The 17,500-nt window shown below is 39.7% G+C and overlaps 10 non-coding genes across 10 annotated transcripts; all 10 read right to left on the bottom strand.

Moving 5' to 3' along the window:
• Positions 1 to 3,850: 3,850 nt before the first annotated feature.
• TRNAS-UGA (transfer RNA serine (anticodon UGA)) lies at positions 3,851 to 3,932 on the bottom strand. Its single transcript has one exon. It is a non-coding gene; the product is annotated as a tRNA-Ser (tRNA).
• A 779-nt stretch (positions 3,933 to 4,711) lies between these two features.
• TRNAS-UGA (transfer RNA serine (anticodon UGA)) lies at positions 4,712 to 4,793 on the bottom strand. Its single transcript has one exon. It is a non-coding gene; the product is annotated as a tRNA-Ser (tRNA).
• A 778-nt stretch (positions 4,794 to 5,571) lies between these two features.
• Positions 5,572 to 5,653, bottom strand: TRNAS-UGA (transfer RNA serine (anticodon UGA)). The gene has a single exon. It is a non-coding gene; the product is annotated as a tRNA-Ser (tRNA).
• Positions 5,654 to 6,432: 779 nt separating this feature from the next.
• TRNAS-UGA (transfer RNA serine (anticodon UGA)) lies at positions 6,433 to 6,514 on the bottom strand. Its single transcript has one exon. It is a non-coding gene; the product is annotated as a tRNA-Ser (tRNA).
• A 779-nt stretch (positions 6,515 to 7,293) lies between these two features.
• On the bottom strand, positions 7,294 to 7,375 carry TRNAS-UGA (transfer RNA serine (anticodon UGA)). Its single transcript has one exon. It is a non-coding gene; the product is annotated as a tRNA-Ser (tRNA).
• A 779-nt stretch (positions 7,376 to 8,154) lies between these two features.
• TRNAS-UGA (transfer RNA serine (anticodon UGA)) lies at positions 8,155 to 8,236 on the bottom strand. Its single transcript has one exon. It is a non-coding gene; the product is annotated as a tRNA-Ser (tRNA).
• Positions 8,237 to 9,015: 779 nt separating this feature from the next.
• Positions 9,016 to 9,097, bottom strand: TRNAS-UGA (transfer RNA serine (anticodon UGA)). Its single transcript has one exon. It is a non-coding gene; the product is annotated as a tRNA-Ser (tRNA).
• A 779-nt stretch (positions 9,098 to 9,876) lies between these two features.
• TRNAS-UGA (transfer RNA serine (anticodon UGA)) lies at positions 9,877 to 9,958 on the bottom strand. Its single transcript has one exon. It is a non-coding gene; the product is annotated as a tRNA-Ser (tRNA).
• A 779-nt stretch (positions 9,959 to 10,737) lies between these two features.
• On the bottom strand, positions 10,738 to 10,819 carry TRNAS-UGA (transfer RNA serine (anticodon UGA)). Its single transcript has one exon. It is a non-coding gene; the product is annotated as a tRNA-Ser (tRNA).
• A 779-nt stretch (positions 10,820 to 11,598) lies between these two features.
• Positions 11,599 to 11,680, bottom strand: TRNAS-UGA (transfer RNA serine (anticodon UGA)). The gene has a single exon. It is a non-coding gene; the product is annotated as a tRNA-Ser (tRNA).
• Positions 11,681 to 17,500: the final 5,820 nt, after the last annotated feature.

Raw genomic sequence — 17,500 nt, forward strand, 5'->3', positions numbered from 1 at the left:
AAATAAATAAATAGGCTTTCTATGGCCCACTGAATGAGAGGGAGAGAGGTGGCACACCCAGGAGTCAAGACTGGCACACAAGCTGAAAGGGCAATATTACTCTCCCACTGTTTTTTTATGTATTTTTTGTTTTTTAAGGGAGACTTTAGAAACCCAATAATATTTAAAAAAAAAAATAAATAGGCTTTCTATGGCCCACTGAATGAAAGGGAGAGAGGTGGCACACCCAGGAGTCAAGACTGGCACACAAGCTGAAAGGGCAATATTACTCTCCCACTGTTTTTTGTATGTTTTTTTTTTTTTTTCAGGGAGACTTTAGAAACCAAATAATATTAAAAAAACAAAAAAAAAAATAGCCTTTCTATGGCCCACTGAATGAGAGAGAGAGGTGGCACACCCAGGAGTCAAGACTGGCACACAAGCTGAAAGGGCAATATTACTCTCCCACTGTTTTTTTATGTATTTTTTGTTTTTTAAGGGAGACTTTAGAAACCCAATAATATTTAAAAAAAAAAATAAATAGGCTTTCTATGGCCCACTGAATGAAAGGGAGAGAGGTGGCACACCCAGGAGTCAAGACTGGCACACAAGCTGAAAGGGCAAAATTACTCTCCCACTGTTTTTTGTATGTTTTTTTTTTTTTTTCAGGGAGACTTTAGAAACCAAATAATATTAAAAAAACAAAAAAAAATAGCCTTTCTATGGCCCACTGAATGAGAGAGAGAGGTGGCACACCCAGGAGTCAAGACTGGCACACAAGCTGAAAGGGCAATATTACTCTCCCACTGTTTTTTTATGTATTTTTTGTTTTTTAAGGGAGACTTTAGAAACCCAATAATATTTAAAAAAAAAAATAAATAGGCTTTCTATGGCCCACTGAATGAAAGGGAGAGAGGTGGCACACCCAGGAGTCAAGACTGGCACACAAGCTGAAAGGGCAATATTACTCTCCCACTGTTTTTTGTATGTTTTTTTTTTTTTTTTCATGGAGACTTTAGAAACCAAATAATATTAAAAAAACCAAAAAAAAATAGCCTTTCTATGGCCCACTGAATGAGAGAGAGAGGTGGCACACCAAGGAGTCAAGACTGGCACACAAGCTGAAAGGGCAATATTACTCTCCCACTGTTTTTTTATGTATTTTTTGTTTTTTAAGGGAGACTTTAGAAACCCAATAATATTTAAAAAAATAAATAAATAGGCTTTCTATGGCCCACTGAATGAAAGGGAGAGAGGTGGCACACCCAGGAGTCAAGACTGGCACACAAGCTGAAAGGGCAATATTACTCTCCCACTGTTTTTTGTATGTTTTTTTTTTTTTTTCAGGGAGACTTTAGAAACCAAATAATATTAAAAAAACCAAAAAAAAAATAGCCTTTCTATGGCCCACTGAATGAGAGAGAGAGGTGGCACACCCAGGAGTCAAGACTGGCACACAAGCTGAAAGGGCAATATTACTCTCCCACTGTTTTTTGTATGTATTTTTTTTTTTAAGGGAGACTTTAGAAACCAAATAATATTAAAAAAAACAAAAAAAAAAATAGCCTTTCTATGGCCCACTGAATGAGAGAGAGAGGTGGCACACCCAGGAGTCAAGACTGGCACACAAGCTGAAAGGGCAATATTACTCTCCCACTGTTTTTTTATGTATTTTTTGTTTTTTAAGGGAGACTTTAGAAACCCAATAATATTTAAAAAAAAAAATAAATAGGCTTTCTATGGCCCACTGAATGAAAGGGAGAGAGGTGGCACACCCAGGAGTCAAGACTGGCACACAAGCTGAAAGGGCAATATTACTCTCCCACTGTTTTTTGTATGTTTTTTTTTTTTTTCAGGGAGACTTTAGAAACCAAATAATATTAAAAAAAACAAAAAAAAAATAGCCTTTCTATGGCCCACTGAATGAGAGAGAGAGGTGGCACACCCAGGAGTCAAGACTGGCACACAAGCTGAAAGGGCAATATTACTCTCCCACTGTTTTTTTATGTATTTTTTGTTTTTTAAGGGAGACTTTAGAAACCCAATAATATTTAAAAAAAAAAAATAAATAGGCTTTCTATGGCCCACTGAATGAAAGGGAGAGAGGTGGCACACCCAGGAGTCAAGACTGGCACACAAGCTGAAAGGGCAATATTACTCTCCCACTGTTTTTTGTATGTTTTTTTTTTTTTTTTCAGGGAGACTTTAGAAACCAAATAATATTAAAAAAACCAAAAAAAAAATAGCCTTTCTATGGCCCACTGAATGAGAGAGAGAGGTGGCACACCCAGGAGTCAAGACTGGCACACAAGCTGAAAGGGCAATATTACTCTCCCACTGTTTTTTTATGTATTTTTTGTTTTTTAAGGGAGACTTTAGAAACCCAATAATATTTAAAAAAATAAATAAATAGGCTTTCTATGGCCCACTGAATGAGAGGGAGAGAGGTGGCACACCCAGGAGTCAAGCCTGGCACACAAGCTGAAAGGGCAATATTACTCTCCCACTGTTTTTTTATGTATTTTTTGTTTTTTAAGGGAGACTTTAGAAACCCAATAATATTTTAAAAAAAAAATAAATAGGCTTTCTATGGCCCACTGAATGAGAGGGAGAGAGGTGGCACACCCAGGAGTCAAGACTGGCACACAAGCTGAAAGGGCAATATTACTCTCCCACTGTTTTTTTAGGTTTTTTTTTTTTTCAGGGAGACTTTAGAAACCAAATAATATTAAAAAAAAAAAAAAAAAAAAAAAAATAGGCTTGCTATAGCCCACTGAATGAGAGATAGCACACACAGCAGTGGCACACAAGCCCTGACTGAGGCCAATATTTTTCTCCCACTGATTGATGTAGTGTTTTTGTGTTGAGGTAGAATTTAGAACACAAATCACGGAAAAAATAAATAGGCTTTCTATGGCCCACTCAGTGAGAGATGGCACACACAGGGATGGCACTGTAGCAGAAATGCCAATCTTAATCTCCCACAAAAAAAACAAAAAAAAAACAAAAACTGTCCTACAATTACTATCTCCCTGCAGTAATGTAAGCCAGGTATGGCAGGCAGCAATAGGAGTGGACTGATGCACAAATTAAATAAAAAGTGTGGACAAACAAAAAAGATAGCTGTGCAGAAAGGAAGGAACAAGAGGATATGTGCTTTGAAAAAAGCAGTTGGTTTCCACAGTGGCGTACACACAGCAATACAGCTATCACGGAGCCTTCTAGGGCAGCCCAATGAGCTACAGCGCTGAGGGGAAAAAAAAAAAAATATAGCTTCCACAGTCCCTGCACACCGAAGGTGGTGTTGGACAGTGGAAATCGCTGCAGCACAAGCGGTTTGGTGGTTAGTGGACCCTGCCTAACGCTCTCCCTGCTTCTGACGAAGCGGCAGCAACCTGTCCCTAAGCTCAGATCAGCAGCAGTAAGATGGCGGTCGGCGGGAACGCCCCTTTATAGCCCCTGTGACGCCGCAGACAGCAAGCCAATCACTGCAATGCCCTTCTCTAAGATGGTGGGGACCAGGATCTATGTCATCACGCTGCCCACACTCTGCGTTCACCTTCATTGGCTGAGAAATGGCACTTTTCGCGTCATTTAAACGCGACTTTGGCGCGAAAGTCGCGTACCGCATGGCCGACAAGCACAGGGGTCGGATCGGGTTTCATGAGACGCCGACTTAGCCAAAAGTCGGCGACTTTTGAAAATGATCGACCCGTTTCGCTCAACCCTACTGCTTAGTTTCAATTTTGAGACTCAAATTTTGGAATATGAATACTTGTCCAATTTCATATCATTTGGCCCATTTTACCAATATAAATATAGCTTTACTGTTTTTGACAAATTCTAATGTTTTTGTCATGTTAAAACACTACGCTGTGAACAGGATTTGAACCTGTGCAGGGAAACCCCATTGGATTTCAAGTCCAACGCCTTAACCACTCGGCCATCACAGCCAACTCAAAGATTAGCTATTCATGTTTTTGCAAAGTGCATGCAGAGGGAGAGCCTTGGAGAAATTTTGGGACTTAGTTCACCTGAATCTCTACTGACGAACTCTGTCATGGGCAAAATATCTTGGCTGACTCACTGACAGAGAAAGGTGTGAACTCAGATTAACAAGTAGAAGGAGGTAATTGGTTTGTACATTGAGGACTACAGGGATGTTGTTCACCAGATGTTTCTCATGGTCCCAATTGTGGTTGGAAACTGCACACTGCCAGGGAATTAATCTTCTTGATTTTTTTCTTAATCCCACCTTTTTCTATATTTTGTTTTCATTAAACTTTCACAAGCAAAATCCAATTTTTTAAAGGTAAAACACTGCACTGTGAACATGATTTCATACAGAATGTGAACTTTAAGTCCATCGTCTTAACTATGCGATCATAAAAAATGTATGCCATCACTGTTGGTTCTCTGATGTGTTTTAGTAAAGAGTTTATTAACGTTATTTGACATTTGATTGCTGAAAAAATTTGGTGTAGAGCATTTTTAGCAACCAATATAGTTCTGATCAAAGTTTCCAGAGATCAGTGAATGATACCATTAATGTCCTGGGAAACATCTAGTAATGTTTCTTTTATTTTTCATACTGCTTAGTTTCAATTTTGAGACTCAAATTTTGGAATATGAATACTTGTCCAATTTCATATCATTTGGCCCATTTTACCAATATAAATATAGCTTTACTGTTTTTGACAAATTCTAATGTTTTTGTCATGTTAAAACACTACGCTGTGAACAGGATTTGAACCTGTGCAGGGAAACCCCATTGGATTTCAAGTCCAACGCCTTAACCACTCGGCCATCACAGCCAACTCAAAGATTAGCTATTCATGTTTTTGCAAAGTGCATGCAGAGGGAGAGCCTTGGAGAAATTTTGGGACTTAGTTCACCTGAATCTCTATTGACGAACTCTGTCATGGGCAAAATATCTTGGCTGACTCACTGACAGAGAAAGGTGTGAACTCAGATTAACAAATAGAAGGAGGTAATTGGTTTGTACATTGAGGACTACAGGGATGTTGTTCACCAGATGTTTCTCATGGTCCCAATTGTGGTTGGAAACTGCACACTGCCAGGGAATTAATCTTCTTGATTTTTTTCTTAATCCCACCTTTTTCTATATTTTGTTTTCATTAAACTTTCACAAGCAAAATCCAATTTTTTAAAGGTAAAACACTGCACTGTGAACATGATTTCATACAGAATGTGAACTTTAAGTCCATCGTCTTAACTATGCGATCATAAAAAATGTATGCCATCACTGTTGGTTCTCTGATGTGTTTTAGTAAAGAGTTTATTTACGTTATTTGACATTTGATTGCTGAAAAAATTTGGTGTAGAGCATTTTTAGCAACCAATACAGTTCTGATCAGAGTTTCCAGGGATAAGTGAATGATACCATTAATGTCCTGGGAAACATCTAGTAATGTTTCTTTTAGTTTTCATACTGCTTAGTTTCAATTTTGAGACTCAAATTTTGGAACATGAATACTTGTCCCATTTCAAATCATTTGGCCCATTTTACCAATATAAATATAGCTTTACTGTTTTTGACAAATTCTAATGTTTTGTCATGTTAAAATACTATGCTGTGAACAGGATTTGAACCTGTGCGGTAAAACCCCATTGGATTTCAAGTCCAACGCCTTAACCACTCGGCCATCACAGCCAACTCAAAGATTAGCTATTCATGTTTTTGCAAAGTGCATGCAGAGGGAGAGCCTTGGAGAAATTTTGGGACTTAGTTCACCTGAATCTCTATTGACGAACTCTGTCATGGGCAAAATATCTTGGCTGACTCACTGACAGAGAAAGGTGTGAACTCAGATTAACAAGTAGAAGGAGGTAATTGGTTTGTACATTGAGGACTAGAGGGATGTTTTTCACCAGATGTTTCTCATGGTCCCAATTGTGGTTGGAAACTGCACACTGCCAGGGAATTAATCTTCTTGATTTTTTTCTTAATCCCACCTTTTTCTATATTTTGTTTTCATTAAACTTTCACAAGCAAAATCCAATTTTTTAAAGGTAAAACACTGCACTGTGAACATGATTTCATACAGAATGTGAACTTTAAGTCCATCGTCTTAACTATGCGATCATAAAAAATGTATGCCATCACTGTTGGTTCTCTGATGTGTTTTAGTAAAGAGTTTATTTACGTTATTTGACATTTGATTGCTGAAAAAATTTGGTGTAGAGCATTTTTAGCAACCAATATAGTTCTGATCAAAGTTTCCAGAGATCAGTGAATGATACCATTAATGTCCTGGGAAACATCTAGTAATGTTTCTTTTATTTTTCATACTGCTTAGTTTCAATTTTGAGACTCAAATTTTGGAATATGAATACTTGTCCCATTTCATATCATTTGGCCCATTTTACCAACATAAATATAGCTTTACTGTTTTTGACAAATTCTAATGTTTTTGTCATGTTAAAACACTACGCTGTGAACAGGATTTGAACCTGTGCGGGGAAACCCCATTGGATTTCAAGTCCAACGCCTTAACCACTCGGCCATCACAGCCAACTCAAAGATTAGCCATTCATGTTTTTGCAAAGTGCATGCAGAGGGAGAGCCTTGGAGAAATTTTGGGACTTAGTTCACCTGAATCTCTATTGACGAACTCTGTCATGGGCAAAATATCTTGGCTGTCTCACTGAAAGAGAAAGGTGTGAACTCAGATTAACAAGTAGAAGGAGATAATTGGTTTGTATATTGAGGACTACAGGGATGTTGTTCACCAGATGTTTCTCATGGTCCCAATTGTGGTTGGAAACTGCACACTGCCAGGGAATTAATCTTCTTGATTTTTTTCTTAATCCCACCTTTTTCTATATTTTGTTTTCATTAAACTTTCACAAGCAAAATCCAATTTTTTAAAGGTAAAACACTGCACTGTGAACATGATTTCATTCAGAATGTGAACTTTAAGTCCATCGTCTTAACTATGCGATCATAAAAAATGTATGCCATCACTGTTGGTTCTCCGATGTGTTTTAGTAACGAGTTTATTTACGTTATTTGACAATTGATTGCTGAAAAAATTTGGTGTAGAGCATTTTTAGCAACCAATACAGTTCTGATCAGAGTTTCCAGGGATCAGTGAATGATACCATTAATGTCCTGGGAAACATCTAGTAATGTTTCTTTTAGTTTTCATACTGCTTAGTTTCAATTTTGAGACTCAAATTTTGGAAAATGAATACTTGTCCCATTTCAAATCATTTGGCCCATTTTACCAATATAAATATAGCTTTACTGTTTTTGACAAATTCTAATGTTTTTGTCATGTTAAAACACTATGCTGTGAACAGGATTTGAACCTGTGCGGTGAAACCCCATTGGGTTTCAAGTCCAACGCCTTAACCACTCGGCCATCACAGCCAACTCAAAGATTAGCTATTCATGTTTTTGCAAAGTGCATGCAGAGGGAGAGCCTTGGAGAAATTTTGGGACTTAGTTCACCTGAATCTCTATTGACGAACTCTGTCATGGGCAAAATATCTTGGCTGACTCACTGACAGAGAAAGGTGTGAACTCAGATTAACAAGTAGAAGGAGGTAATTGGTTTGTACATTGAGGACTACAGGGATGTTGTTCACCAGATGTTTCTCATGGTCCCAATTGTGGTTGGAAACTGCACACTGCCAGGGAATTAATCTTCTTGATTTTTTTCTTAATCCCACCTTTTTCTATATTTTGTTTTCATTAAACTTTCACAAGCAAAATCCAATTTTTTAAAGGTAAAACACTGCACTGTGAACATGATTTCATACAGAATGTGAACTTTAAGTCCATCGTCTTAACTATGCGATCATAAAAAATGTATGCCATCACTGTTGGTTCTCTGATGTGTTTTAGTAAAGAGTTTATTTACGTTATTTGACATTTGATTGCTGAAAAAATTTGGTGTAGAGCATTTTTAGCAACCAATACAGTTCTGATCAGAGTTTCCAGGGATCAGTGAATGATACCATTAATGTCCTGGGAAACATCTAGTAATGTTTCTTTTAGTTTTCATACTGCTTAGTTTCAATTTTGAGACTCAAATTTTGGAATATGAATACTTGTCCCATTTCAAATCATTTGGCCCATTTTACCAATATAAATATAGCTTTACTGTTTTTGACAAATTCTAATGTTTTTGTCATGTTAAAACACTATGCTGTGAACAGGATTTGAACCTGTGCGGTGAAACCCCATTGGATTTCAAGTCCAACGCCTTAACCACTCGGCCATCACAGCCAACTCAAAGATTAGCTATTCATGTTTTTGCAAAGTGCATGCAGAGGGAGAGCCTTGGAGAAATTTTGGGACTTAGTTCACCTGAATCTCTATTGACGAACTCTGTCATGGGCAAAATATCTTGGCTGACTCACTGACAGAGAAAGGTGTGAACTCAGATTAACAAGTAGAAGGAGGTAATTGGTTTGTACATTGAGGACTACAGGGATGTTGTTCACCAGATGTTTCTCATGGTCCCAATTGTGGTTGGAAACTGCACACTGCCAGGGAATTAATCTTCTTGATTTTTTTCTTAATCCCACCTTTTTCTATATTTTGTTTTCATTAAACTTTCACAAGCAAAATCCAATTTTTTAAAGGTAAAACACTGCACTGTGAACATGATTTCATACAGAATGTGAACTTTAAGTCCATCGTCTTAACTATGCGATCATAAAAAATGTATGCCATCACTGTTGGTTCTCCAATGTGTTTTAGTAACGAGTTTATTAACGTTATTTGACATTTGATTGCTGAAAAAATTTGGTGTAGAGCATTTTTAGCAACCAATATAGTTCTGATCAAAGTTTCCAGAGATCAGTGAATGATACCATTAATGTCCTGGGAAACATCTAGTAATGTTTCTTTTATTTTTCATACTGCTTAGTTTCAATTTTGAGACTCAAATTTTGGAATATGAATACTTGTCCCATTTCATATCATTTGGTCCATTTTACCAACATAAATATAGCTTTACTGTTTTTGACAAATTCTAATGTTTTTGTCATGTTAAAACACTACGCTGTGAACAGGATTTGAACCTGTGCGGGGAAACCCCATTGGATTTCAAGTCCAACGCCTTAACCACTCGGCCATCACAGCCAACTCAAAGATTAGCCATTCATGTTTTTGCAAAGTGCATGCAGAGGGAGAGCCTTGGAGAAATTTTGGGACTTAGTTCACCTGAATCTCTATTGACGAACTCTGTCATGGGCAAAATATCTTGGCTGTCTCACTGAAAGAGAAAGGTGTGAACTCAGATTAACAAGTAGAAGGAGATAATTGGTTTGTATATTGAGGACTACAGGGATGTTGTTCACCAGATGTTTCTCATGGTCCCAATTGTGGTTCGAAACTGCACACTGCCAGGGAATTAATCTTCTTGATTTTTTTCTTAATCCCACCTTTTTCTATATTTTGTTTTCATTAAACTTTCACAAGCAAAATCCAATTTTTTAAAGGTAAAACACTGCACTGTGAACATGATTTCATTCAGAATGTGAACTTTAAGTCCATCGTCTTAACTATGCGATCATAAAAAATGTATGCCATCACTGTTGGTTCTCCGATGTGTTTTAGTAACGAGTTTATTTACGTTACTTGACATTTGATTGCTGAAAAAATTTGGTGTAGAGCATTTTTAGCAACCAATACAGTTCTGATCAGAGTTTCCAGGGATCAGTGAATGATACCATTAATGTCCTGGGAAACATCTAGTAATGTTTCTTTTAGTTTTCATACTGCTTAGTTTCAATTTTGAGACTCAAATTTTGGAATATGAATACTTGTCCCATTTCATATCATTTGGCCCATTTTACCAATATAAATATAGCTTTACTGTTTTTGACAAATTCTAATGTTTTTGTCATGTTAAAACACTATGCTGTGAACAGGATTTGAACCTGTGTGGTGAAACCCCATTGGATTTCAAGTCCAACGCCTTAACCACTCGGCCATCACAGCCAACTCAAAGATTAGCTATTCATGTTTTTGCAAAGTGCATGCAGAGGGAGAGCCTTGGAGAAATTTTGGGACTTAGTTCACCTGAATCTCTATTGACGAACTCTGTCATGGGCAAAATATCTTGGCTGACTCACTGACAGAGAAAGGTGTGAACTCAGATTAACAAGTAGAAGGAGGTAATTGGTTTGTACATTGAGGACTACAGGGATGTTGTTCACCAGATGTTTCTCATGGTCCCAATTGTGGTTGGAAACTGCACACTGCCAGGGAATTAATCTTCTTGATTTTTTTCTTAATCCCACCTTTTTCTATATTTTGTTTTCATTAAACTTTCACAAGCAAAATCCAATTTTTTAAAGGTAAAACACTGCACTGTGAACATGATTTCATACAGAATGTGAACTTTAAGTCCATCGTCTTAACTATGCGATCATAAAAAATGTATGCCATCACTGTTGGTTCTCCAATGTGTTTTAGTAACGAGTTTATTAACGTTATTTGACATTTGATTGCTGAAAAAATTTGGTGTAGAGCATTTTTAGCAACCAATACAGTTCTGATCAGAGTTTCCAGAGATCAGTGAATGATACCATTAATGTCCTGGGAAACATCTAGTAATGTTTCTTTTAGTTTTCATACTGCTTAGTTTCAATTTTGAGACTCAAATTTTGGAATATGAATACTTGTCCCATTTCATATCATTTGGCCCATTTTACCAATATAAATATAGCTTTACTGTTTTTGACAAATTCTAATGTTTTTGTCATGTTAAAACACTACGCTGTGAACAGGATTTGAACCTGTGCGGGGAAACCCCATTGGATTTCAAGTCCAACGCCTTAACCACTCGGCCATCACAGCCAACTCAAAGATTAGCCATTCATGTTTTTGCAAAGTGCATGCAGAGGGAGAGCCTTGGAGAAATTTTGGGACTTAGTTCACCTGAATCTCTATTGACGAACTCTGTCATGGGCAAAATATCTTGGCTGTCTCACTGAAAGAGAAAGGTGTGGACTCAGATTAACAAGTAGAAGGAGATAATTGGTTTGTAAATTGAGGACTACAGGGATGTTGTTCACCAGATGTTTCTCATGGTCCCAATTGTGGTTGGAAACTGCACACTGCCAGGGAATTAATCTTCTTGATTTTTTTCTTAATCCCACCTTTTTCTATATTTTGTTTTCATTAAACTTTCACAAGCAAAATCCAATTTTTTAAAGGTAAAACACTGCACTGTGAACATGATTTCATACAGAATGTGAACTTTAAGTCCATCGTCTTAACTATGCGATCATAAAAAATGTATGCCATCACTGTTGGTTCTCCAATGTGTTTTAGTAACGAGTTTATTAACGTTATTTGACATTTGATTGCTGAAAAAATTTGGTGTAGAGCATTTTTAGCAACCAATACAGTTCTGATCAGAGTTTCCAGAGATCAGTGAATGATACCATTAATGTCCTGGGAAACATCTAGTAATGTTTCTTTTAGTTTTCATACTGCTTAGTTTCAATTTTGAGACTCAAATTTTGGAATATGAATACTTGTCCCATTTCATATCATTTGGCCCATTTTACCAATATAAATATAGCTTTACTGTTTTTGACAAATTCTAATGTTTTTGTCATGTTAAAACACTACGCTGTGAACAGGATTTGAACCTGTGCGGGGAAACCCCATTGGATTTCAAGTCCAACGCCTTAACCACTCGGCCATCACAGCCAAATCAAAGATTAGCTATTCATGTTTTTGCAAAGTGCATGCAGAGGGAGAGCCTTGGAGAAATTTTGGGACTTAGTTCACCTGAATCTCTATTGACGAACTCTGTCATGGGCAAAATATCTTGGCTGACTCACTGACAGAGAAAGGTGTGAACTCAGATTAACAAGTAGAAGGAGGTAATTGGTTTGTACATTGAGGACTACAGGGATGTTGTTCACCAGATGTTTCTCATGGTCCCAATTGTGGTTGGAAACTGCACACTGCCAGGGAATTAATCTTCTTGATTTTTTTCTTAATCCCACCTTTTTCTATATTTTGTTTTCATTAAACTTTCACAAGCAAAATCCAATTTTTTAAAGGTAAAACACTGCACTGTGAACATGATTTCATACAGAATGTGAACTTTAAGTCCATCGTCTTAACTATGCGATCATAAAAAATGTATGCCATCACTAGGGTTGAGCGACTTTCATTTTTTTAAGATCGAGTAGGGTTTTGGGAAACCCGATTTTGTCCAGAGTCGAGTCGAGTGCAGTCGGCCGATTATCGCTAAAAGTCGGGGATCGACCGAAACACGAAACCCAATGCAAGTCAATGGGGAAGCATAGTCGGCAGTGAGTGGAGGCCAGGAAAACACCTACAGTGCCCATTTTAATGCCAAAAACATCCATTCTTGTTTCTGAAGCTTGCCAATCTTAATTAACTGTATAATAATAGTTGGGCATAGGGAATTGGGGGAAAGTTGTGGGGGGAGTAGGGCTGGCTCAAGTTTTTCGTGGGCCCAGGAAATGCGGACTACGTCACGGCGGTGTTGCAGGGAAAGGTAAGTATTTAAACGTTGCAAGTGCTGTGATCCTGAGCAAGCAGGGGGGGCCCACTCGTTCGCATTGGCACTGGCACAGGGCCCCTCAAAGTACGGCGGTGTGTTTGCATGGCGGGGGCGCCTCCCACCAGCAGCGACACTTTTGCGTACTCTGAGGGGCCCTGTGCCAGTGACGTCGCCAACGAGTATGCCCCCCCACCTGATGAAGGAACCTGCACTTTCATCTGCACCTTCCTCTTTGTCCTTGTGTAAGGTGGTATAACATGCGGGAAGGGGAACCTTACTTTCAGCAGGGTCAGATTCTGGCTGTGTAGAGTACAAGGGGAATGTAGTGGTCTAGGTCAATGTACCAGCAGACTCATTTAGCAGTGGCTGGGCAATGGGCAGGATGAGGAGGAAACAGATATAGGGCCAAAGAATAAAGTAGGCTAAATGCAGTTCAAAATTGGTAACAGGACTAAACAGGCGGCATTGCTTTGTTCAGTGGAGTAGCAAACCCAAGAGCAGCAGACACTGTTTCAAGGGCCTAACCACACTAGTAGGCCAAATGCAGTTTAATATCTGATAGTATAGGGCGAAAGCCAGAATGTGGAAGCTCAGCTTTGTTCAGTTGAGGACAACACCAGGGAGGGGCAGACACCTTTAGTAGGCCGGAAAAGCCTATTGCATTTTTTAAAATGGTAATTTGGAGCAGAAGGTTGAAGCTCAGCTTTATTTAGTTGAGGACAACACCAGGCAGGGGCACACAGACAGACACCTTTAGTAGGCCGGAAAAGCCTATTGCATTTTTTAAAATGGTAATTTGGAGCAGAAGGTTGAAGCTCAGCTTTATTTAGTTGAGGACAACACCAGGCAGGGGCACACAGACAGACACCTTTAGTAGGCCGGAAAAGCCTATTGCATTTTTTAAAATGGTAATTTGGAGCAGAAGGTTGAAGCTCAGCTTTATTTAGTTGAGGACAACACCAGGCAGGGGCACACAGACAGACACCTTTAGTAGGCCGGAAAAGCCTATTGCATTTTTTAAAATTGGTAATTTGGAGCAGAAGGTTGAAGCTCAGCTTTATTTAGTTGAGGACAACACCAGGCAGGGGCACACAGACAGACACCTTTAGTAGGCCGGAAAAGCCTATTGCATTTTTTAAAATGGTAATTTGGAGCAGAAGGTTGAAGCTCAGCTTTATTTAGTTGAGGACAACACCAGGGAGGGGCAGAAGCCGTTAGTAGGCCCTAACCACCATTTTTTTTTTAAAAAACCACTTAATGAGAGCCGGAAGGTTGAAGCTCAGCTTTATTTAGTTGAGGACAACACCAGGCAGGGGCACACAGACAGACACCTTTAGTAGGCCGGAAAAGCCTATTGCATTTTTTAAAATGGTAATTTGGAGCAGAAGGTTGAAGCTCAGCTTTATTTAGTTGAGGACAACACCAGGCAGGGGCACACAGACAGACACCTTTAGTAGGCCGGAAAAGCCTATTGCATTTTTTAAAATGGTAATTTGGAGCAGAAGGTTGAAGCTCAGCTTTATTTAGTTGAGGACAACACCAGGCAGGGGCACACAGACAGACACCTTTAGTAGGCCGGAAAAGCCTATTGCATTTTTTAAAATGGTAATTTGGAGCAGAAGGTTGAAGCTCAGCTTTATTTAGTTGAGGACAACACCAGGGAGGGGCAGAAGCCGTTAGTAGGCCCTAACCACCATTTTTTTTTTTAAAAACCACTTAATGAGAGCCGGAAGGTTGAAGCTCAGCTTTATTTAGTTGAGGACAACACCAGGCAGGGGCACACAGACAGACACCTTTAGTAGGCCGGAAAAGCCTATTGCATTTTTTAAAATGGTAATTTGGAGCAGAAGGTTGAAGCTCAGCTTTATTTAGTTGAGGGCAACACCAGGCAGGGGCACACAGACAGACACCTTTAGTAGGCCGGAAAAGCCTATTGCATTTTTTAAAATGGTAATTTGGAGCAGAAGGTTGAAGCTCAGCTTTATTTAGTTGAGGACAACACCAGGGAGGGGCAGAAGCCGTTAGTAGGCCCTAACCACCATTTTTTTTTTTAAAAACCACTTAATGAGAGCCGGAAGGTTGAAGCTCAGCTTTATTTAGTTGAGGACAACACCAGGCAGGGGCACACAGACAGACACCTTTAGTAGGCCGGAAAAGCCTATTGCATTTTTTAAAATGGTAATTTGGAGCAGAAGGTTGAAGCTCAGCTTTATTTAGTTGAGGACAACACCAGGCAGGGGCACACAGACAGACACCTTTAGTAGGCCGGAAAAGCCTATTGCATTTTTTAAAATGGTAATTTGGAGCAGAAGGTTGAAGCTCAGCTTTATTTAGTTGAGGACAACACCAGGCAGGGGCACACAGACAGACACCTTTAGTAGGCCGGAAAAGCCTATTGCATTTTTTAAAATGGTAATTTGGAGCAGAAGGTTGAAGCTCAGCTTTATTTAGTTGAGGACAACACCAGGGAGGGGCAGAAGCCGTTAGTAGGCCCTAACCACCATTTTTTTTTTTAAAAACCACTTAATGAGAGCCGGAAGGTTGAAGCTCAGCTTTATTTAGTTGAGGACAACACCAGGCAGGGGCACACAGACAGACACCTTTAGTAGGCCGGAAAAGCCTATTGCATTTTTTAAAATGGTAATTTGGAGCAGAAGGTTGAAGCTCAGCTTTATTTAGTTGAGGGCAACACCAGGGAGGGGCAGAAGCCGTTAGTAGGCCCTAACCACCATTTTTTTTTTTAAAAACCACTTAATGAGAGCCGGAAGGTTGAAGCTCAGCTTTATTTAGTTGAGGACAACACCAGGCAGGGGCACACAGACAGACACCTTTAGTAGGCCGGAAAAGCCTATTGCATTTTTTAAAATGGTAATTTGGAGCAGAAGGTTGAAGCTCAACTTTATTTAGTTGAGGGCAACACCAGGGAGGGGCAGAAGCCGTTAGTAGGCCCTAACCACCATTTTTTTTTTTAAAAACCACTTAATGAGAGCCGGAATTTTGAAGCTCAGCTTTATTTAGTTGAGGACAACACCAGGCAGGGGCACACAGACAGACACCTTTAGTAGGCCGGAAAAGCCTATTGCATTTTTTAAAATGGTAATTTGGAGCAGAAGGTTGAAGCTCAGCTTTATTTAGTTGAGGACAACACCAGGGAGGGGCAGAAGCCGTTAGTAGGCCCTAACCACCATTTTTTTTTTTAAAAACCACTTAATGAGAGCCGGAAGGTTGAAGCTCAGCTTTATTTAGTTGAGGACAACACCAGGCAGGGGCACACAGACAGACACCTTTAGTAGGCCGGAAAAGCCTATTGCATTTTTTAAAATGGTAATTTGGAGCAGAAGGTTGAAGCTCAGCTTTATTTAGTTGAGGACAACACCAGGGAGGGGCAGAAGCCGTTAGTAGGCCCTAACCACCATTTTTTTTTTTTAAAAAAAACCACTTAATGAGAGCCGGAAGGTTGAAGCTCAGCTTTATTTAGTTGAGGACAACACCAGGCAGGGGCACACAGACAGACACCTTTAGTAGGCCGGAAAAGCCTATTGCATTTTTTAAAATGGTAATTTGGAGCAGAAGGTTGAAGCTCAGCTTTATTTAGTTGAGGACAACACCAGGCAGGGGCACACAGACAGACACCTTTAGTAGGCCGGAAAAGCCTATTGCATTTTTTAAAATGGTAATTTGGAGCAGAAGGTTGAAGCTCAGCTTTATTTAGTTGAGGACAACACCAGGCAGGGGCACACAGACAGACACCTTTAGTAGGCCGGAAAAGCCTATTGCATTTTTTAAAATGGTAATTTGGAGCAGAAGGTTGAAGCTCAGCTTTATTTAGTTGAGGACAACACCAGGGAGGGGCAGAAGCCGTTAGTAGGCCCTAACCACCATTTTTTTTTTTAAAAACCACTTAATGAGAGCCGGAAGGTTGAAGCTCAGCTTTATTTAGTTGAGGACAACACCAGGCAGGGGCACACAGACAGACACCTTTAGTAGGCCGGAAAAGCCTATTGCATTTTTTAAAATGGTAATTTGGAGCAGAAGGTTGAAGCTCAGCTTTATTTAGTTGAGGACAACACCAGGCAGGGGCACACAGACAGACACCTTTAGTAGGCCGGAAAAGCCTATTGCATTTTTTAAAATGGTAATTTGGAGCAGAAGCTTGAAGCTCAGCTTTATTTAGTTGAGGGCAACACCAGGGAGGGGCAGAAGCCGTTAGTAGGCCCTAACCAAAGTTGAAGGCCAAATGAAGTTTAATTTCTGATACTATAGGCCGAAAGCCAGAAGGTGGAAGCTCCGATTTAGACAGTGGAGGACAATTTGAATTAGGGACTGCAGACAGACTTAGTAGGCTGTCCCCTGTGGACCATGCATCCACCACATTAACCCATTGCGCCGTAATGGACACGTAATCTTCCGTGGCCATGCCTACAGGTCCATGCGTCTGTTGTCAGGTGCACCTTTGTACTCACAGATTGCCAGAGTGCATGGACAATGCGGTCTTCTACATGCTGGTGGAGGGTTGGGATGGCTTTTCTCGCAAAAGAAGTGTCGACTGGTTAGCTTGTAGCGTGGTACCGCGTAGTCCATCATGGCCTTATTAACAGTAAATAAAATATATAACTAGGCTCTATGAACTTTTAGATAGGTTCCAGGGGTACACGGGCAGCATTGGTGTGGTCAGTGGAGGAGTATTGCAAGTAGGGGCCGCAGACAGGCTATCAAAGGCCTAAAATAACAAACAGTAGGCAGTCATGGCAGTTTTACATCGGTTACATGGATACACAGGCAGGCACTCCAGGCAGCATTGTGGTCAGTGGAGGAGTATTGCAAGTAGGGGCCGCAGACAGGCTATCAAAGGCCTAAAATAACAAACAGTAGGCAGTCATGGCAGTTTTACATCGGTTACATGGATACACAGGCAGGCACTCCAGGCAGCATTGTGGTCAGTGGAGGAGTATTGCAAGTAGGGGCCGCAGACAGGCTATCAAAGGCCTAAA

This window comes from Ranitomeya variabilis, chromosome 5 (genome assembly GCF_051348905.1).
Source record: "Ranitomeya variabilis isolate aRanVar5 chromosome 5, aRanVar5.hap1, whole genome shotgun sequence".
Lineage (NCBI taxonomy): Eukaryota > Metazoa > Chordata > Amphibia > Anura > Dendrobatidae > Ranitomeya > Ranitomeya variabilis.